Source organism: Microcebus murinus, chromosome 6 (genome assembly GCF_040939455.1).
Source record: "Microcebus murinus isolate Inina chromosome 6, M.murinus_Inina_mat1.0, whole genome shotgun sequence".
Classification (NCBI taxonomy): domain Eukaryota; kingdom Metazoa; phylum Chordata; class Mammalia; order Primates; family Cheirogaleidae; genus Microcebus; species Microcebus murinus.
The window spans coordinates 54,326,646-54,350,213 of record NC_134109.1 but is presented as its reverse complement, the minus strand read 5'-3'; positions in this window follow the sequence as shown (position 1 = coordinate 54,350,213).

Here is a 23,568-nt window from a genome sequence, read left to right as displayed (position 1 = left end):
GGTTTCATGCCTTAGGTTTAAGTCTGTTCCCCAGAGTGACTTGATTTTTGTGAGAGATGAAAGGTGTGGATCCTGCTTCAGCCATCTACATGTGACTATCCATTTTTCCCAGCACCATTTATTGAATAAGGATTATTTTCCCCAGTGAATGTTTTTGTCTGCTTTGTCGAAGATTAGATGGCTATATGAGGATGGTTTTATATCTGGGTTCTCAGTTCTGTTCCACTGGTAAATGTCTTTATTTTTGTGCCAATAACAGATTGATTTAATTACTACAGCTTTGTAGCATGGTTTGATATCTGGCATACTGATACCTCTCATTTTGTTTTTATTGCCTAGAATTGCTTTTGATATACGGGGTCTTCTCTGGTTTCATACTAAGCATAAAATTATTTTTTCTATATCTGTGAAAAATAATGTTGGTATTTTAATAGGGATTGCATTGAATCTGTCGATCAGTTTGGGTAGTATAGACGTTTTTAGGAATGTGGATTCTGCCGACCCATAAGCATGGTATGTATTTCCATCTATTAACGTCCTTTGCTATTTCCTTCCTCAATGTTTCATAGTTCTCTCTGTAGAGGTCTTTTACCTCCTTAGTTAAGTATATTCCTAGCTACTTTATTTTCTTTGTTGCTAAGGTTATTGAGTCATATTGAGTGAAATAAATATTGCTGTTTTGCTCTAACTTAATTTTGCTGAGCCACTGGAATGACTTTTAAAAATCATATACCCCTGGATTAATGCTTTTACTTTCCAATGACTTCCCACTGTATTTAAAATAAAACCAAAACTCCTTAGCAACTTACCAGACTTTTTATAATTCTACTGCTCTTATAACCCCAGCATTATTTTAAGCTATTCTCCACATCCTTACCCTGTTCTGGCCCACGCCTTCTCTTAGGTCTTTAATACACAATTTCTTAGCCACCTCAAGTCCATTCTCCATGCACTATTCCCTTGGAGTGTGCTCCTATTAGGGAATTCTTTAAAATTGTATTTAAAATGCATTACTCTAACTTAAACAGTAAGGAGTGCTGTTGTTAAATTAGTCACCAAAATTTATTTGAAGAGGGCTATGTTCTACCAATCAATAGATATCTCAGGAAAGAAACTTTAGGCTTATTAAGATTTGAAGTATTTTTTAAAAGATTTGAAGATAAAAGTGTAAAAGAATATTTGTGCCTTCAGTTGGAAATTATCTGTAAATTTTCTTTTGAGTTTTGCCACACATTTTCACATCTCTGTAGGGAAAAATAGGTTCAAATTTATGTAATTTTAGATTTTTTTCAAATAATTTATTTTTCATATTCCAATTACTTTGTTATTTCATAGATAATTAGGCTAATATTTAAAGTGTCTACCGATCGCTAAATTTAGCACTAGTCTATTCCAAACTAAGCAGAATAGGATGATGATTTATATCATAATTATCATTACCAAGTTACCTGTGAAAATAGGATGCATTATCACTTTGAAACAACATGCTAGCAATATTTCAATTTGTATTTATTTTAATTTGTATATTTCTATTTAGCTATTATTTTGAGCTATAAAATAAATCCTGGTATTAAATGTTTTACAATTTTTTTCTGGCTGTAATGACATTTGAACAAGTTATAATTTTTATGCTTCTATCCTACAAATGATAGCAAATATTTTAAAAATTTATCAATGTCAGTGCTAGGGCAAAGTGAGGACTGATTACATGAGTTTGTTGGCTTGTCTTTATTAATGCACTATATCTATTGCTTCAAATGATTTCCATGGAGGAGAGTTACATCTGATAAAAAGAACTCAAGTAGTGGCTATGATTGGTGTTGAGATAATGTTTGAAAGGAAAATGGAACTGAATTGTTGTTGAGTGGCAAGATACCTGGAGAGATTGAGATCCATCAGTTTCATTGGTCAAGGAGACACTTCAAATGTTGAGCATATTATATATAGAGAGGATTTCCAAGCCTCAGTGCACATTGACACACAGAGACAGAGAAATCTATGGGGGATTTAGTTAGTCCCTGACTCTTTTCAGTAAACAATAAAGTGATAGTAAGGTATTTTCCAATGTCAATGAAACCTTAAGCTGGATTTGGAGAGGACCTTAGTTGTGTTTAGGAAAATTAAAAATAAAAAAGAAAAAAGACATACATTTATAAGTAGGACAAAGTGGTACTGGGTTGAGCAGCATCAGCCCAAGAGAAGTGGATGCAGAGTTTTCCTCAAGTGTGCTTTTGCAGGGAAATAGCCAACCAAGAATGAAACTGAATTAAAAATACCATAGTCAGCTGGCACTAATTTTGTTATCAAAAGACAAAATAACTCAGATACTTTATAGGCATTTCTTAAAGAAATGGTTTTCAAAGTGTGGGCTCTGGAATAGCAACGTCAGCACCAACCTTGAACATTAGAAATACAAATTCTTGAACCACAGCCCAGACCTACGAAACTCTGAGCATGGGACCCAGCAAACTAGCTCTTTGGGTGATGTGGATGAATGCTAAATTTGAGAAACACTGCCCCAGGATTTTCAAAATATTTTCCCCAAAAGAATATGAATATGGGAAAAAGACTGGACTTTTAGAAGCCAAGCTGGATGGTAGCTTTGAAGTAAAGTCAGTAAAACAGTGTTTTGAGGTAATAGATTGGTAAGGTTTGGGTGTGGAGTTATATATTAATACACTACGATGACTTCCTTTAAATCCATGCTGATCAGTCATTATTACATTTTGGTTGCAGATATTTACTGAATTTTTCGATTTGAGAAATTATTAAAAAATCTTTTAAAATACAAAGTATTTTTAAATGTAAATATTATTATTATGTTCACATTTCAAATCTAGTCAAAGAGAGGCATACTCCTGAAATCTAATTTTACATATCTACAAATAAATTCAGTATCTCACAAAATTTACTTAAATTATTTCTGCAATAAATGTAGGTACCATAAAAATTATGGCAGCTTGATCATTAACTCTTCCCTCACTCAATCTAATTGCTGTTCAGAAAAAAAGAGAACATCTACCAATAAATGTATGATTTTAGATAGTCCAACAAATTAGCATTGCATCTATTGGTCACATGAGACTTCTTAAAAATAAATTCTAGAGATGAACAGCTAAGTTTGCATGAATCTCTAAAAATGATGTGCCCTTGCAAATGGTTAGAATGTGAAATTTGATGTTAATACAGTAAAATCAGAGTCAGCTGCATGATTTTATTATAACACTTGCCAAGCTATCTCAGCTGTACACATTTTATGTCATGGAGCCCCATTGAGATAAAATAGTGGTAGCATCTCTGTCTGCTGTGTACCAATCAACAGATAATCCAGCTGGAAATCTTTAATCTTAGTTTTCATCCTTACTCTGCTGTGATTTCTGTCCTGAACAATAATTCAATGATGCAGATCGTTTTAATCCAAGCACTGCTGCATAGTTCCCTTTATATAATGTGCATGTTGTGCAATTTATTTTGTGTATTAAAACTAAATACAAAACTATGAATTTAGCTATAGTTTCCTAAAACTTTATTTTTAAGTAATGGAAAGTATTTTGTAGAATATAATTAGTAATTCTTTGTCACACATATAATTATTAATACATACTAATTAGATTTTGATTTATAAAGACTTCTCTTTTAATAACACCACACTATCTATTACATATCTACATTGGAAATTTTAGATAATATGGTTAAGCTCTTCATTGTTAACCTCTAGATTTTTTTACAGTAATCACTTTAAAAAAAAAATCAGTACTTCATTTTCTATCATGGCCAACAATACATATCTGACTTAAGCAAGGTCATTCTTGGTGGTCATTGATTTTAAGATTAAATACAATCAAGCATGAATAAAAAATTACATACCATATGCATGAAAAATAAATCACTGCAATTATTTTGAATCTCAGATGCTGACTCTAAATTTCAGATTGGTAACAGGTAATACTTTACATTGTCATCAAAACATAAAAGAGTAAGAACACAAAACTATGACAAAACAGTATATTCTATCAGATTCTCCTATAATTAGGAAATTTTATCATCCAATTTCATAACGCATGACCATCATCAACTTTCCTTACTAAGTTGTGTGAAAAGATGAAATTCATTTGTAGACAGTACAGTAGAAAGAGGACATGAAAATGATACATCAAAGGCTGGTCCAGTAACACCATTAATTCGCTTCAAGTTGTGATGATAATTCATTAAAAATAAAATAAGGATAATATCAGTGAAGTAAAAACAAAGTGAGGATCAGAAACCTTCTCACCTTTTTATTGATATTTATTGTGCACCAGTGAGTCGGTCATATTAGAAAAACCTCTGAAAGTTCCTTTGGTGTTATAATATCTGTTATCACCAAATGCAATAAACATAGCTGTCTAATTCTACATCCAACATAGTGCTAGGTAGTGCACTTAGCTTCTTTTAGAACAGACATTATCTGAATAATTGTGTTTTCAGATCACGGAGCATCTGATAAGTCTGAATTAATGAACCAACATGCAAAAATCATGCTGTAAAAGAGCTTTCTTCATTCCATCTTCAGCCTGACACAAGGGAATGCTATGTAGAAGCCTAATATGGCGTGTAAGCAATGTTAAAATAATGACCTGATTGCTGCATTCATATTATCCTCTCACTAGGGAGCCATCAGCCTCATAGATTAAATAAAAATAAATAAGAGAAAGAACCCATTCTTTTGGTTGCCAACTGAAAATAAATTAAAACCTGCTTCCTTTTTAACTATGTTCAATTGTCTTTGTCCACAGGGACCATGCTTTGAAAATATAGAAGAATATATTTAGTTCTTGATGAAAGAATAATAATTTGGTAATTTCTCCTAGATAAAAAACAACAACAACAACAAAAAAAAAAACATTAGAGTCCTGGTTATACAAAACCATTTTCCTGTCCATAAAGTTTTCAGATGTAAGACTCTAAAATGCTTTGGAAAACATTATCTCAACACCTCAGTGGCATAATGTTTTAAATTCCTCGTTTAGAAAGAGGAAACAGAAAAATCTGAAGCATACATTTGTTAACAGGCATTTCTGATCTCTCAGAAATCAGCAGTAGAGCTGAAACCATGAGTCTTAATATCTAGGTGATCTTCCCAACATAACATTTTTTTATCCATCAGAATAATTTGAGCAAGGCATCAAAAAGTTGAATTTGTGCCTTCAAAAGCATAAAATAGCCTTACAATTGAAAAATAATAATAAACCTGATAATCAATTTTTTCCTTGTTACACTGTATGAACTATTCTGAATATTTTATTAATATGATTATTATCTGCTTGTTTTTAAACCAACAAATAGGCAGTTTTTAAATCAACAAATTGTTGACTCCATAATGAGTTTCTGGTGATAAGAAATAAAAGGAAGGGTAGAAGGAGCAATTTTTGTTTTTAAAATGTATTAATGTCAATACCATTATATACGTCCAGTTACATAATTTATATAATCAAAATTTATATTAACAATTTGTATCCTTTCAACATAGCATTCTCATTAGAAGACCATTGAACAAAAAAGATTTAAGTAGTTATCAAAATATAATCTTTATCTAAGAGCAAGATAAACCTCTATGTTCTGGAACAACATTTCTATATTTTGAGTATAGCCAACCTAGTTTTTTTTCTTTAATATTTCATTTACACTTTAAGTAAACTATATTTAAATCCTTATTTTTAATTGCAAAGCTTAAATGTTTTTATACGCACTTAAAATTCAGGGTGTGTATACAAAGATTTATTGTAGTGCAGAGTTCATACCCATATGCTATTTCTCCATATTTAATATGGAGCCAGGTTAACAAACATTCGGTTAGACCATCAGGTTAGATATTGTTGCTTGTCTTCCCAAACAAAATCATTTGATCTGTTATTCAGACTTTATAGATATCCAAATGAATAAGCTCACAAGCAGCCTTGAGGAATGTGAACTGACTCCACAGCCCACTTTTTCTAAGTCACTCATGAACTTTCATGCGGTTTGTTAAAAAGGACCTAACCCTATCACTCCCTCTCACTTGAATAGCATTTACAACTTTTGAGAACAAGAAAATAGCATACTCGTGCTGTAGGTATTATTATTATAAGCTTTTAAAAATGAAACTGAAGCGTAGAGAATGGAAGTGAGTTGCCAGTGGCCCCCAACCTTTTTGGTACCAGGAACCAGTTTCATGGAAGACTATTTTTCCATGGATGGTGGGGGTTGGGGAGTGGCGCGAGGCTGCTGTGGTGTTCTGCGGCCCAGTTCCTAGCAGGCCACGGACCAGTACTGGTCTGGGGGTTAGGGACTGCAGGGTTGACCCGTGTCACATAGCTTCTAAATATCACATAATAAGTATATTAATCTGACACTATCTGAAAACAAATGATATGTTATTGTAAATAATTTGACTTGGCTTTGCCCAAAGTTGATTCTTTGGTCATTGGCATGAACTATAATATTCTCTAATTTATCTAAATTACAATTGCTCAATTGCTCTGCAGAGGCTTCCTCATAAAACAACCTTGATGTCACCTTGTGATCCTCTTGGATTCCAATATAGGCAATAACATATAACCAAGGTGGTTATTTTAATTTAGTAGTTTCAGTGTTTTCCAGTATATATGACACTGTAAGAAAACCTGATCAAATTCTAGGTTACTTCATAAGATCGCACTATGGTCCAGCATTTCCTCTCATAGTTATTTACTAAATAGAAATGAAGGTATTTGCATAAAAAGATCTGTAAAGAAGCATTCATATAGCCAAGAACTAGAACCAATCCAAATATAAATAAAGAAGAGAATGATTAAACAAAGGATTTATCTTCATACAATAGGATAATATTCCACACAAAAAAGAAAAATTTTAACAGCAACAGCATAGATAAATCCCAAAACATCATGTTATGCGAATTAAATTAGAGACACACACACACACACAAAAGTATATTGTATGATTTAATTTATACACAGTTCAAAATTCATTGTTCTGATAATAATGGCTTGGGTCCTGGGAATGTGGTAATGACCAGAAAGAGACATGAGAGAATGTCAGGGTAAGAGAAATGTTCTATATTTTGATCTTTGGATTATGGTTACATAGCTGATCAGGTTTCATGGCTGAAAGATAATTAAATCATTCACTTAAAATCTATGAATTTTATATATTTTAAATGCAAACTTAATAAAAATTCAAACTTATTTAATAATCAATTAATATGCCCACCTCATTTTACTAACATCTCATCTCTAATATTTCTCATAAATCAAGAAAAAATCAAGAAAAATTAAGAAAAAAAGTCTACAGCAAGTTTGAGGATTTCAATTATCTGTGTGATTTGTCAATGTAAAAGGCTGATAATTTTAGCATTGTTTGTTGCATTAATCAATTAGTAGTACTGAAAAAAAAACTTACAAAGTGGCAAAAAAGCCATGGAAAGACTTTCTGAACTGCACGATCAGATTATAAGCAGCTACATTGATCCCTTAAACAATCTTTGCTAGTTATTCTTTTGAGTGAATGGCCTTAAAAGAATTGGAGCAGATCATAGGGTTCATTAATCCTGGCTCAGTTCAAGGAGGCAAATAAGAAAGGCCTCTTATTAGGGCAAATATTTTGAGCACAGTACTTACCAAATGCATCGTGAAGCATCCTAGCTTAAAGTCTGTGGATTACTATTTTTCCAAGAGAAAAACAAACTCACTCAGCAGAACCTTTCCAGAAGAATGGTATAAAATATTTTGGAGATTGTTGATAGATTTCAAAAGGAGAGGTTAACACAGAATGAATGTTTTACTGGATTATTTTCTATTTGTAGAGAAAAAATAAAGTAGTACATGACTATGGGCAGGAATTATCTGTTCTCACCCATTGGTCAAAAATATTTTATATGCTTATAGCTTGTAAATGTTTTATGATATATAAATATAGATGCAGATCATTTATGTCACATCAATACAATGTTATCTTCAAAAACACTACATTTGATAAAAATGTCTTATGAAATATTTTGGCATCCAGGTTTTTGTGTTTTTTTGCCTAGAATCAACTGAATAAGGCCAAATAATTTTGATTCCCTTTGTTAGCTGATTATGTTAGTAAAAATAGATATGATGACTGTTAGAATTAAAAGATTCCCAGAATGGACATTGCTGTGATTGAATTGCTTTGCAGAAAGTTTTGTCCTACCATATTTTGCTCTCTTATAGTCTCACAATAATAAGGTTTCCATAGATTATATTTACATATATACACACACATGTATTTGCACATACACACAAATACACCAACACACACACCATACATGGGACATCCTGTCTATGGAGTCATCATACAAATTCTTTAAAAATTTAAAATTGTTCAATAAATAAGCTGTAGGACATGCTATTTATTAAAGCTTTTATACTCATTAGATGATAAATAGTTTAATCTGAAACCCTGCCCAGCATATATGAAGAGACTAGTAAAATACAAAATAAGAATAAATAAATTAATAGTCATATATGACAGATAATTCATCATACATTAAATTGCATTGCAATTATCATTAAATTAAATATTAGTTTAATTTATTACACTTTAAATAATTATATTCTATCTATTTCCTCTAGCCACCAAAAACATTTTTAGGCAAGTTATAATAAAACACAAAGGCAAAATTAAACTGTATGATTTAAGATTCCATTGTATGTTCATCCTTTGATTTCTCATGTTGAGTCATAATTTTATAGCTATAAAGGACATTAGAGATCATCTATGTTGAGATCATTCTTATGTATACACAAAAAAGTTAAATGTTATGCCACAGATTTACAATTTACCAGGAGAGCCAGAACTAGAATCCAGTTATAGAATTCTAGTATAGAGCACTTTAAAGTTTAATATTTACTTATAAATCTTGCTTTAAGTAATACAAATTTATGTAACTGATATTTTTGTATATCTTCCAAATAATTTTTAAAAAAGCATTTCCCCACTTAATTCAGGCACCAATATTATGAAACAAACATCTTCATTTTCTCAGTATAAAGAGAAAAACTTTTGTCAGGGAGTTTATTCTCTCTCTTTATATGTCAACTACTCAACATGCTATCAAAGAATCAAAAAGGCACACTCTTGTAGGCACATTTTAAAAGCACTCACATCAGCTTCTCAAAATTCAAAAGACTGTAAGATACTATTTTCTGTGACTACAAAAATCTTATTTATAAGCTTGTTGAACACAAATTAAATTCAAAGGATGTCAGTTCAGCACTGGTCTAGTTATTGTTGGGAATAATAAATTAAAATTTGAAAAAAGAAATCTTTGGTCAGGCATGGTGGCTCACGCCTATAATCCTACAACTCCGGGGGCCCAAGGCAGGAGGATTTCTTGAGGTCAGGAGTTTGAGATCAGCCTGAGCAAGAGTAAGGCCCCCTCAGGCTCTACTAAAAATAGACAAAAAATTAGTTGGGTAATTAAAAATGGCAAAAAAAAAAAATTAGCCAGGCATGGTGGCATGTGCCTGTAGTCCCAGCTACTTAGGAGGCTGAGGCAGGAGGATCACTTGAGCCTAGGAATTTGAAGTTGCTGTGAGCTAGGCTGACACCATGGCACTCTAGCCCAGGCAACAGAGTGAGACTCTGTCTCAGAAAAAAAAAATCCTTGACATTGAGGAACTTGTAATACAGTAGAGTAAGAAAAGACACATCTCAAATAATACAAGAAATCATCACTTTATTAAATAGTAGTTAATTTTATGTAAAAAAATACAAATTGAGTGCTTATGCAATATACATGTATGTTCACTATACACAATGCACCCAGAACTATAGCAGGCACTCAAGCATTAACACTAAATAGGGCACTTTTGTTTTTCTCCTAGAAAAGCTTACACTGGCAGAAGAGACAGCTAGATAAATCAGGAAGTACAGTGTAATGTAGCAAATGATCAGATTAGGTTATTTATTCTAAGTAGAGAGAGATGAATGTAAGATAGGAAGAGCACCTGATCCAATCTAGGTCAAGAGAGGACCATAGAAGTCTTTTCCAGGGAAAAGGATGTATAAAGGCAACTTAGAAATGCTCAATGAAAGCAATAGGAAATTATAAGAGTTCTAGGGAGAAAGAATGACATAAGAAAAGTCTCAAGTTTAGCAAGAACAGAACTACATTTGTAGAACCATAAGTATAGGTTGGACAATTAAGCAAAGCAAGGTCAGCTATGAAGGAACTTTGTTTTTTATACTTGAAATCAAACAGGGTGTCTTGAATAAGGTCTATGAGCATTCACAGGAGAAGCTTAGTAAGGATCCAGAAAGTCTTTATTTAGGAAATGAAGTTTGAGATAAACCTTGAAATAATAGCATTATTTCGATGGGCAGAAATAGAGCAGGAAGAAGTTAGGCTGCTTGAAGAGTGAACAGCATTATCAAAAGGAAGTAAATTAAACATATAGATTATATTAATCAAATATGGTGAAAACACACACCTCACCCATTGTTGAAGGGTCTCTTGAGACAGGTTGATGAATTGTATAAGAGCCTGTAGTATTTCCTAATCAAAAAAGTACTTCACTAATATAGTCATTTTGGCTGAAAAGAGGAAAAAGGAAATTTTCAGGGGTGATAAATACTCTATAACTCTATAACTCTATACTCTATAACTTCATTTGGGTGATATTTACACAGGTGTATATATTTTTCAGTACTCATAAACTTGTACACTTTTAAGATTATGCATCTACCCTAGTAAAATACCTCAAATTATAAATATATAAATAAATGGACACATACATATATATAAGTCAAGAGTGAGAAAATCCATGATTAAGTTACAGGTGGTCTGTTTAACAGTTACCATTGCAACAAATTATAAAAGGAATGTATATGATTCTAGAATAATAAAATGTCTTTTCTTAAAATAAAAAAAATCAAGGTGATAAATAACCAACATTTCAAAGCCAATTATTGCTAAGTCATATAATACAAAACTGGTCACTCAGATATTTAAAAGGGAGAAAACTAGAATTCAAATTAACCTTTGACAACCTTGAAAGGTCATGTTCTATCCAATATATAATAATTCTTATCAGGTTCAACAAGTGCCCAAAGTACTACAAAACTAAAAGCATTCTTTTCAATCATAGTAAAAGCTACCCTATAAAGATAAACCCATGAAAAGACATAAATATAAATAAAATAAACATATAAACACATACATCACTAACATTTATAGTAATGTATGTAATGACTAATTATAAATAATAATTTAGATACAAAAGTTATTTTATAACAAATACCCTATGCAACTCGGCAGATTCTATCTCATATTTGAAAAATATTATTATGAGAGGTGAGTTCTACACATATGAGCATTATTTAAAATTTACTTCTTTATTACTGTTGGCAAGAAATACAGAAAAATATGAATGGCTCATTGAGAGTGAGGTCAAAGGTCTTTCAGTGGGTATTGTTGGCTAAAATGAATTTATGTAAAAAAATAACTGAGGTAAATGACTGCTCCTTATTAACACTTACCATTTTGGTAGAAGTAGTTCACTAAGAAGAAAATATCACATCTATGGAAAGGCAGACAAAGGTTAGATTAATGAAAGTATGTAGAATAACTTCTTATTGGGTGCATAAATAGATCTATTATTTCATATGAGTACCAACATGTGGTCATATATTAATATTTGGAATTATCTCAGTGCCTTGCTGGTCTAGAAGATGCTTGGATTTCTCTATAAGTAAATCAGTATTTACATGTACTATAATTGTATGGTAGATTCCCTCCTAGAAATGGTGAAAAGATTCAATGAACACAGCACTAGAATGCAGTGGTCAAGTACCAGATATTATCCAGGATGTAAGATTTTATCCAGAAATGAAGCTGGAAAAATTTGAGCAAGAAAAGAATTTTAGCCCAGATGAAGAAATAAAGAAAAGGAAATCTTAAATCCATGAATTAGGGCAATGGGTTAACACTCATTTCATGAAAATTGACTCTGAGTCACGTAAAGCAGCAACACAAAATGCGCTATAATAAAGCCATAAATAAATTCAAGGAAAAGAGCTGATTATAGATACTTGATTTCTAATCCCAAATGTCAGTAATAGTTAATGATCTTTGTCTGAAGTACTAGGGCAGCCATGTGTATACATGACATCTATCTGTAGCAAACATGGTTTGCCTGATGTGTGTATCAAAGTAATGAAAAGCCTTCTGAGACTCATAAAAACTGTTATACCAATTCTGTTGATTTACTTGACAACAAATGACCAGAGACAGAAGAACCACAGTATCCCTTTCAAGTGACTAGAATTGCACATAAAGCAAACTGAAATTTAGACTAAGAGTTCATTTTTCCTTGCAGCTGAAAATCATGATAAATGCAATGTAAATAGCAAGTTATCAATTGGTATAAAATAACTGATTTGATTTTCTAGTACGGGACTCTAGCCAAAATATAAAGTGCACATCAGAAAAACAAACAAACAAACAAACAAACAAAAAAACACCAGAAAACTTTATGATAAAAGAGATGCTGACTTGGTCAGCAAGGCTTTAAACTGAAATTCCAGAGAGAAAGAATAAAATGTCCAGTTAAAGAAAAAACTTAATTCTATATAGAAAAGCAGATTTGGCATAGAAAGTGTAGCAAATGTATTCAAAGGTTTTTGGCATAATTAAGAGTGTAAAGGAGTCCTAAGACAAACAGAATCCTCTGCTTTAAACATATGAGCAGACACTGTGAGAACAGGATTAGAGGGGTGATTTTTCTTCTCCCCCCTGTTTTATTGCTGAAACATATGATAGATAGATGAAGTTCACATACAAAACAAATCCCAATAGACATACCCTGATCATATGTAATTCACAGTGTAATTATATAATTTCTCATGCACACATGATATATACAAGTATCAAAATATGTATTAGGTTATTAAGTATGGAACGTCCAATTTCCTTAATTACTAAGTTTGACAGTCGATATCTCTGATATTTCACTTTGACACTTTTACACTGGTTGGGGCTTTTTGTTTTTGTTTGGTTGTTGTTGTTTTTTAACTGTTAAGGTACATCCTCATTATCTGAAGAGCACATTTTGGCTTGTGATAACCTGTTACTTTTTTCAGAGAAATTTTTGTGAAACAGTGGGTAAGTCAAAAATTCATGTTATTTTCAAATATAAGTTCTGTCATGGAACAAATGCAGCACAGACATCTCAAAATATCAACGAAGTGTTTGGAAAGGATTTGGCAAATGAATGCATAGTATGTCGATGGTTTGAGAAGTTCTGTTCTGGTGATCTTAATATTGAAAATGAGCCATGTTGGCAACCTGAGACCAAGGTGGATAATAATGAGCTGAAATCTGTGGTGTAAGCAAATCCATCTGAACCTACGTGTGAATTAGCAGTAAGGTTTGACATTACTATTCCAAAAATACTGGACCATTTAAAACAAATCAGCAAGGTAAAGAAGATGGATAGATGGATACTGCATGAATTAAAAAAACATCAGAAGATAAATTGTCTCAAAACTTGCCTTTCTTTACTGTCATGACATAAAGGTGAAACATTTCTACACTGTATTATTACATGTGATGAAAAATGGATTATTTTTGACAATTGCAAGCATTCAGCACAATGGTTGGGTAAAGATGAAGTGTTGAAACACAGTCCCAAAATGAATATTCATAAAAAAAAGCTACTGGTGTCTGTTTGGTGGTCCAGCACTGGTACTATCCACTACAGGTTCATGAAACCTGGCCAGTGGATTACAGCGGATGTCTACTACAATCCCTTGGATGAAATGATGAAGATCCTTGTGATTAAGCAGCCATGATTGGTCAATAGATTCGGTCAATCCTCTTGCAAGACCATATGTCGTGGCCGGGCGCGGTGGCTCACGCTTGTAATCCTAGCACTCTGGGAGGCCAAGGCGAGCGGATTGCTGGAGGTTAGGAGTTCGAAATCAGCCTGAGCAAGAGCATGACCCCGTCTCTACTATAAATAGAAAGAAATTAATTGGCTAACTAATATATATAGAAAAAATTAGCTGGGCATGGTGGCGCATGCGTGTAGTCCCAGCTACTCGGGAGGCTGTGGCAAGAGGATTGCTTGAGCCCAGGAGATTGAGGTTGCTGTGAGCTAGGCTAATGCCATGGCACTCACTCTAGCCTGGGCAACAAAGCGAGACTCTGTCTCAAAAAAACAAAACAAAACAAAACACCATGTGTCACAATAAACAACACTGCTCAAACTACGGAAGCTGGACTTGGAAATTCTCTGTCATCCATGGTATTCACCAGACCTTGCACCAACTGACTACCACTTCTTCTAGGATTTGGACCACTTCCCAAAAGGAAAAATATTCAATTCTCATCATGCTGTGGAAAACTCCTTTCGTGATTTTATTGCCACTAGCTTTTCAGGCTTCTTGGCTGCTGGCATAAACTAGCTACTATTATGATGGCATAGCTACCGTTATGATGGCAAAACTGTGTTGATAGTTTAGGAGCATACTTTGATTAATTATATTGCTTCTTGTTTGAAATATAATAAACTAGACTTTTGATTCAAAATTGGACATTTTATATCTAATGAATAGACATTGACTGAATAGACAATGATATTGTTAAAGATAATCTTAAACCTGTTCAAATTTATTAAAGAAGCAAACATGGACTATTCTGCCACATTGGCATTCAGATTTTCCAAACCCTCCAATTTTTTTCCCATTGTGTTTTCACATGTTATTTCTTTTGCTGGTGATCTTATTCAACTCATTTACCTACCTATGTAAATCAGATACAGCCTAATATTCTTTATAACAAGGAATTCTATTTGCTTTCTTTTGGATACTTGTAATTATTTGCAATATGTATGATTGACATTTTTGTTGTTATTGTTTCATTTTTCTAATAAATTATAAATTCCATGAGTGTAAAAAATATACTCCATTTTGATAATTTTATCTATAGAACTTACCTAAGTATTTTACTTTTTTACTTAAATAAGTTTAACAGTAATTTGGCTATTTTTAAATAATTTATTGATTACTCTTTGGATGTACTTATCAACTTGGGCTATACTACTCTTTTATAATTCATTAATTTATAATTTAGCAACTTTTTTCTCCTGTTTCCTTTTATGTATTTTTTTATACTCTAACATTTTCAGCTGAATGTTTATGTTTTTCAAAAGTTATATTTATTTTTCTCTTTTTTTCTTATCTACTTGTCCTTTCTAATAATACCTTTTATAATAATTTGTCTTACCTTTTACTTTTTATAATAGTTTGTCTTTTATAATTTTATAATAGCCTTTTATAATAGTTTGTCTTATTTTTTATGTCACTTTATCTGTTATTTTATAATTGCTTGCCACTTACTTGCTATTTATTTCTTATACTTGAACATTTAATTACTTACTGCTAATATAATGACCAATGTTTTAGAAGAATATACTAGAATATACTACTGTTGCTCTTTCTAAAACACATATTTTCATATGCATTCTTATAAATACCATTATTCAGAGTTAGATGATTCAGTATTCTTTTATCTCCTGTATGTTATTCTCTAATATAATGTTATCAATATTACCTTTTTAATAAGCAACAGTTTTAAAGATAATTTTTGATATTTCATAATGAGATACATAATTGATAAGCCTGTTTACTCAGTGTACAAATATGATATAATATGTAATTTATTATATTTTATATATTTATATTATTTCATATAGCATACTTATATGTAGTATATTTATATAATCATATATTTATGATAACATATAATGAACTATATATCGCATTGTTTCTTTTGATGTCTCATTCATATATTAAGGGGCTTCCTAGTCCCGGTGGGAGTTACACTTGTTTGTAAACAGCAAGCTGAGAGAGAATAATGCAAACGCTGTGGTCATTAATGTGGTGATCTTCTTTCTTTCTGCCATTTGGTGCCATAAGGTCAAGCCTACATGTACAAATAAGTATGTCTTCAGCAGCTCATCTAGGTCCTTTCCCACTCAGGTTGTAGCAGTACTCCATGTTAATTGCCAACTTTAAAACAGTTTTTATTTCACATATGCATGCCTATCCAGAGTCCCAAATTGGGAGGTTAGCTTGGTATGGAGGAGATTCCAGCATCTACTCTGCATGAGGCCAACCATATGACATAAACTCTTACATCTTTGTTTTAAACTAAGGTCACAGACTAGACTCACCATTTCCTTAGAGTCTTTGTTGCCCTTGCCATCACAGACCTTGACCAAACCATCATTATTCAATTCAACACATCTACCTAATGTGACTATGATGAAACGAGAATTTGTGGTCTTATTGGAAATAAGGTGGTCTTATAAGGAAATATCTTATTTCCTTCATAAAAAGGCATCCGTGAAGGAAATCCTGGACTTCCTTAAAATAATAGCAATCAACAGAGCCAAAATACATTGAGTACTACCATAAACCAGATGTTATTATTATCCAAATAATATATACCTTTTCAAATTATTTTAGAGGATAATTGAATTGAACTAATATAAAGAATGAGCTTCAATTGTGTGAATAATATAAAACTTAAATTCTCCTCTTATACTGAAGTAATGTTAAACTAGACACTATGATTTACTGGTAGCCATATTTTTCTGAAGTGATTTTAAAAGATAGGAAATGAAGTTACATGATCACACGTTCTGATGTTAAGTAAAATAGGGGTATTAATGAGCAACACCAATAACAGGATCATTTATATAAGCATCAGATCCTAGTGTTTTCTCCAGATTCAATAAATATAATGTATAAACATCCTATCAAGTTCCTGCTAAACAAATCATAAAGTTGCATTACCTTGAAAGGCAAACCAGAAAAAAATCAACACTTAGAAGATAAAATTATATCTTATTTTTCTTATAAATGTGATTTATAAAGAACCCTCATATTAAATCTTCAAATAGGTATGTTAACATGTATACTACTGTTTAATAATCATCTAACCAAGAAACACCTTCTGAAAACAAAAATTAGACGCACTTGATAGCAAACAAAGATTCAATTCAATATACGTCATTGAGTATACCTCAATCTCTCAGCAAAAATTGAAAATTGAAAGTGCATGAACCGTAGTGATTAGGCTTTCATAAGTCTGGTAAGTGTCATTATTGGGCTATTTAGGTATTTTCTGTAATATTTCAAGAATTATAATTCAAAAAAGAGAAGACACAGAGCCCTACTCTTTCCCCTCAGCATTAGATAAAATAATAATCTGAGGTTTTTCTGTGCCATAAGCAATCCATTAAAGTTTTGAGGAAAATAAAAGTCAATAAATATTGAAAAATATACTCATATATGCAGGTGAAAAAAACCTGGTAAAATACAAGAGTAACAATGCCAAATATTTAGTTTTTGCTTTCTATACAAACGCAGTTTTAATAAAATTATATGAATTAAGCTTTTAAAATCAAGCACATAATTTTAAATGCATTAGAGGAGATGGCTTTGTAAAATAATACCACTCTGAAAACCTGCAGAAAATGAGCACCTTTATAAGCAAATTCTCTGAACCTTTCTACCTTCATCCATAGTTTATGTGCACATCAAGAATAGAATATGATCAACATCTAAGTGGACATATAGGAATAACATGTATTGGGTATTGGACAGATGGGAGAGGGGGATGGGTATATACATACATAATGAGTGCAATGTGCACCGTCTGGGGGATGGACATGCTTGAAGCTCTTACCTGAGGAGGAAGGGGGGCCAAGGGCAATATATGTAACCTTAACATTTGCACACAAATAAAATGCTGAAATAAAAAATAAAGAATAGAATATGAGAGGAGGGGATGAGTATATATACATCTAATGGGTGAGGTATGTGCTGTCTGGGGGATGGACATGCTTGAAGCTCTGACTCAGGTGGGGCAAAGACAATATACACAACCTAAACATTTGTACCCCCCTAATATGCTGAAATAAAAAAAAGAATAGAATTTCTTTTAAATGGAAGCTATCAGTAACAATAATAGTATTTGCAAAACAAAACTCATTTATATTCACTCTTATAAGAGAGTTCCATAGAATTTCTTAAAGCCAGAATTATTTGTTAAATTTATTTTATTTACAAATTGCATTTTTAGGAATACATATTATATGACCAAGCACTTTGGTATGCAGTTTCCTGAAAGTAAAACTCATTTTTCATTTCACAAAAGTTAGGAAGTGTCTTCTGTGTGACCTGTTAATTTTGTGTATTGTATGTGGAATAATGAGGTAGAAAATTACATCACCAGATATAAACTACTATCAATAAGTTGTTATTAAAAATATACTTGATCTATAGTTGTTCCATATCTGTTCCTTAATTTTTTTTTACCAAGTCAACCTTAAATGGCCATAGCTTAGATCCCTTTTTCTATCTCCCCATGAAAATTATTCATCACCCCACACATCTCTACTCAGATGACTATATCCCAAATCTCAGAAAATATGTGTAACTTGAGTCATTTTTCAAGGTCAAATATCTCTAAGACAAGACAACCTTTTGCTTGCTACTATGGCCATATCTGAATTTGATGCACACTTTCACAGAATACATGTCTCATTTTTTTCTCCCTGATCAAAGATAGTCTTTTGAGAATGAGGAAGGAAAAACACATGTCGATTGGAATGGGAAGAATTGGTCTTGCCACTTAATTGTAGTCACTGTGAAGGTGACTTGGAAGTGAGGTGACAGATATTCAAAGTACAGTTGGCCCAAAGAAGATCACAGACATATATGTAACCAAATAATTAAAATTCACTTTGACAAGTGGTTCTGCAAGGATGTTAAATAAAATTTATGGGAGGCCATTGATTTCCACCGAGCTCCTGCACTGGGCCCCAGTGGAGTCACATATGCTAAAAATTCCACATCACCCAACTGAAAGTAAGTTATTTGACCTTCTGAGAAATTAAGATAGAAATAATAGCCAAATTCCCAAACAGGACAGTTTTAGCTGGCATAATAAGTAAGTCCCCTCTGCTTTAACCCTTATAAGAAAAGTAACATAAAGTAGCCTGGTGTTAACCAATCCACTTTATATATTAAATATATTTCACTGATTCATTGTTCCTGCTCAAGATAGCTTATAAAAATCAACTGCTCTGGCATGCGCAATGACACACCTTTCATTTTTTATAGATGGAGTATTATCTTATTTATAAATCTCTAATAAAAACCAATTAGATCTTTAAGCTCAATTTGTTGAAAAAATTTTGTATTTTGAAAAGAGGCAGTGTTGTGCTGGATCATCCCTACTGTGAAGGACTAATGAACATTTCAGAGAAGATAACAGATCTCAATCTTTAAAGGTCCTTGAACTAATCTTGAAGTTACCATAATTTGAGATAGTGAAGAATAAGTCACAACACTACTAAATAGAGAACATACATAAGATTATTACAGAAATTTTAGTACATGATGCATATATTGATTACTGAAATTGAACAACCGATCCAGAGAGCAATGAATATGAAAGCAACATCCATCTATGCTACACATATTTTCCAGAGGAGTATGGGTCCTCACCAACAGAAGATACACAGCTAGCCCCACTGCACAAGAACTGCTCCTTATGGTGAGCATTTGTAGTGCCTCCAACTTTCATCATCACCTCCTTTTCTAAGATCATTTAAAATATAATAACTTCACATAATAAAAATAGCCATGAGTGCATAGATATGATAATTAAGACATTATAGAGATAGTTTGCAAAGCAGAATATGAAACTCTCAGGTTCAAGGACTACCTGGCTTAAGATCCTGGCTCTGGTACTTACTAGCCAAGCAACTTTGGGAAACTTATTTAACCAGATTGTGCCATATTTCCTTCACTAGCTAGCTATTAGAAATGCTGTTCCTAGAAGTAAAAGACTAATACCTTTGAAGGTTTTAGTGTAATGTATGACATATAGCTTTTATTATTTTATAGCAGTTGATACAATAATTAGTTTTTGAAACTAAAACCATCAATGTAGAAAGTTACTATTTTTGTTCACAATGGTAAGGGAAAAAACATTTGGTTCACTCAATTAAAAAATGGTTATAAATTATTAAGGTAAAAGTCTGAGAGAAAAAGGGTCCAAAACAGCATCCCCAATGTGGCATTGTTCACAGTGTTATCCGACCTGTCAGGACACTGTTTCCGTACTTTACTGCCTTTAAGTGAAGTTTCTGGAGGACTCTAGAGGTAACAGGGATTTGTTGAGTTCACTCACCTTAGCTCATGTTTAGTTCCTGTCAACAAATTAAAAGTCAATACAAGCTACAAAAAATCTTATACCTATTTTTACACAAAATAGAGAGCACAACAGTCAGCTGTGCATTAATCAAAGCTAAAGATGCCTGCCGGCTTATTATATTTTTACTGTGAGAAATTCATAATTACAATTTGACAAGAAGGAAATTGGCAAAAATTTTAGTAATAATGCCTAATGAACTAATGGAAATATATTTTGAGTGGAATTGTGAAGTTTGTTTTTGAAAATAATTATTCTTTTAAAAGCAGAGGAAAGCAGTCTAGAATAAATGACACATTTAATGTTATTATGAAGCTTCCTTTTATCTTTAAACATTAAAGAAATTTCTAAAACAAAATTTATCAATTTATATTTATCCATTCACAACAAAAATATTTATTGTATGCCTGATATGTGCCACAAACTCTGCTGGACACTGGAGATACAAAAATGTTAAAAAGTACCACCTTCTTAAGAGGTTATAGTTTGTGAAACAGACAGCTAAAATGCAAATGATCCAATAGTCGAATGTGAAAGTGCTGATTTTATGAGTATGACAAAGGAGATGCAGGAGGTGCCATTAGTATTTCTCATAATAAGGTCTAATTTATGGAAGTAAGTTGCTACTATAACAAATTAACACAAATTTAGTGGCTTAAAACAACAAAAATTTATTCCCTTATAGCTCTGGATGTCAGAAAATACTTACACTGGGCTAATTAAAGATTTCACCACAGCAGTTTCCTTCTGGAGGCTCTGAAAGGAGACTCAGTTTCCTCACCTTTTTCAGTTTCTTGTGGCCATTTTTGTTCTGTGGATATGGGTCCTTCAGTCTGTCTTTGATCTGTCATTACATCATCTTCCCTTCTGATTTTGTCTCCTCCTGTAACACTCTTATAAGGATGATTGTTGTTAGTTTGGGCCCAAGTGGGTAATCTAGGATTATCTCTCCATCTCATGATCTTTAATTTTCTCCTATCTGGAATTTGCTTTTTGCCATATAAGGCAACATTTACAGGAACTGGAGATTAGGATGTGGTCATATTTGGGAGACTACTAATCAATGAACTACAGAAGGTTAGAGAAAATTTCCCTGTGAGCATGACACTTGATGGATGAGATGTTCATTAGAGCAAAAAGAAAAAGAAGAGAATGTGAAAATTATTATAGGAGAGATCACTATGCACTTGCAAGGAAGGAATGCTAATACAGATAGAGCTAGCATAGAGTAGAGGGAGATGTTTTTCAGATAAACCAAAGGAAGTAGGTAGATTCATAATCAGATTTGTAATCTGAAAAGCTCTCTTTGAATACAGAATGGATAAAATATTCCTTAGAGTGGAGTGTCATAGAGCACATGGTAGTGGGGGGGGGGATTGGGAGAAGTAAAATAACCAAATAAGAGTTTATTTTAGTGAAGTTTATTTAGTATAGCTTATTTTATGGAAGCTTACTCCATACATATATATGTGTGTGTGTGTGTGTTTATATATATGTATATGTGTGTGTATATATGTATGTGGGTATATATACACACATGCATACATATATATATTTTATATAGATAATTCTAAATTGAAATAACACAGATCTTCTGCCAATTAGTGTATTTACCCTTATAACCAATACTCTCCAAAAGATATAAAACATTTCTGTCACCATAAAAATTTTTCTTGTTTGGTGTTTTACAGCCAAAACTTTTAACCATTGCTTCCTCAAATATTTGATAAACTTTTAACCATTGCTTCCTCAAATATTTCTCCTTCCCTATTTTCTTTCTCTTCTCACATGAAGACTACAAATAAATGGACATTTAATTGCTTGATACTATTCCATTCATCACTAGTTTTAGGTTTAATAATTTCTATATTTTCATATGTATCAAACCATTATGGTGTAGCTTCCAACCTACTATTTATCCCAAAAAGTAATTTTTTAATTTTAGATATTGTATTTTTTAGTTCTAAAATTCTACATGATTCATTTTTTACATTTCTACTTCTAAACTAAGATTCTTATCTATTCACTTATTCTGTTAACTTTCCCTGTAAGTCCTTAAAAATATTTACGAAAGAAAAACTTTACACAAATTAAATGTAACAGAGCTTAATTGAGCAAAGAATGATTTGTGAATGAGGCAGCCCCCACTCCCTAACCAGAATAGGTTCAGAGAGACTCTGGCACTGTCGCATGGTCAGAGACAACTTAGGATCAGAAAAAGGAATGTGACATACAGAAGATGAAAGTGAGGTACAGAAACAGCTGGAGTGGTTGCAGCTTGGCATTTGCCTTATTTGAACACTTTCAACAGTTGAGGTGGCCAACTTGGTGATTGGTATAAGAGTACATTACAGTCTGTCTACACATCCAAATAAGTTACAATTCTCTGTGTACGGAAAAATCTTTAGGCACAATTTAAAATATGTAAAGAGACAGCTTTAAGCTAAACTTAATTTAACTATATATAATCTATGTCCAAAGATCTTGCCTGCTAATTCCAACATCTGAGTGATCTTGTGTTTGTTTCTGTGGACTTTTATTATTATTATTGATTATGGATCAAATTTTCCTTCTTTGTGTGACTGATAATCTTTTATTATATGTCATATGTTATTAATTATGTGTTTTAGAAGCCAGACTATTATATTTATTTAAGAATGTTAAATTTTATTCTAGAAAGCAGTTAAAATACTTATAAATCTTATGATCTTCTTGGGCTTTTATACATTAGGGTCTACTTCAGTTTTATCCTTAAATTGTAGGGTTTACACTAAGATATGGCCCATTTTTCTAAAGTCTGTCCTTTCCTCATGTGTGTCCTTTTAACTGAATTTCGAAGATGCTGCACAATGTCTCTCTTTCTCTAACTGGGTCACAATTTCTATGTATCTTAGCACCATGTTCATTTGGGCCTCAGTCATGAAGCAGTTGCTCTCTACTAAGTTTCCTGTAGTCTCAATTTGTGATGTACAGATCAATCCTAGGCCAGCTGTCCATAGGAAATCATCATGCAGCTTCTGCAATGCTCCCCAAGAAGACATTTTCTTCCTTTCTGTTACTTCACTAAATTATAGCAGTTTAACTTGCCAAACTGAAATCTCTGCTTCCTGAGCTTAGATTGACCATGCTCAGCAAGAGATTTGCCTCCTCTGACCATTATTTGGAAAATGAGTGTGGCAGAGTACACTGCCTATAATATAATGCTTACAAACATGTGTTTCAAATATTTTGTCTATTTTGTCAGTTCTATAGTTAATCATGGAAGCATAATTCTCATATACTTTCATAGCTAACAA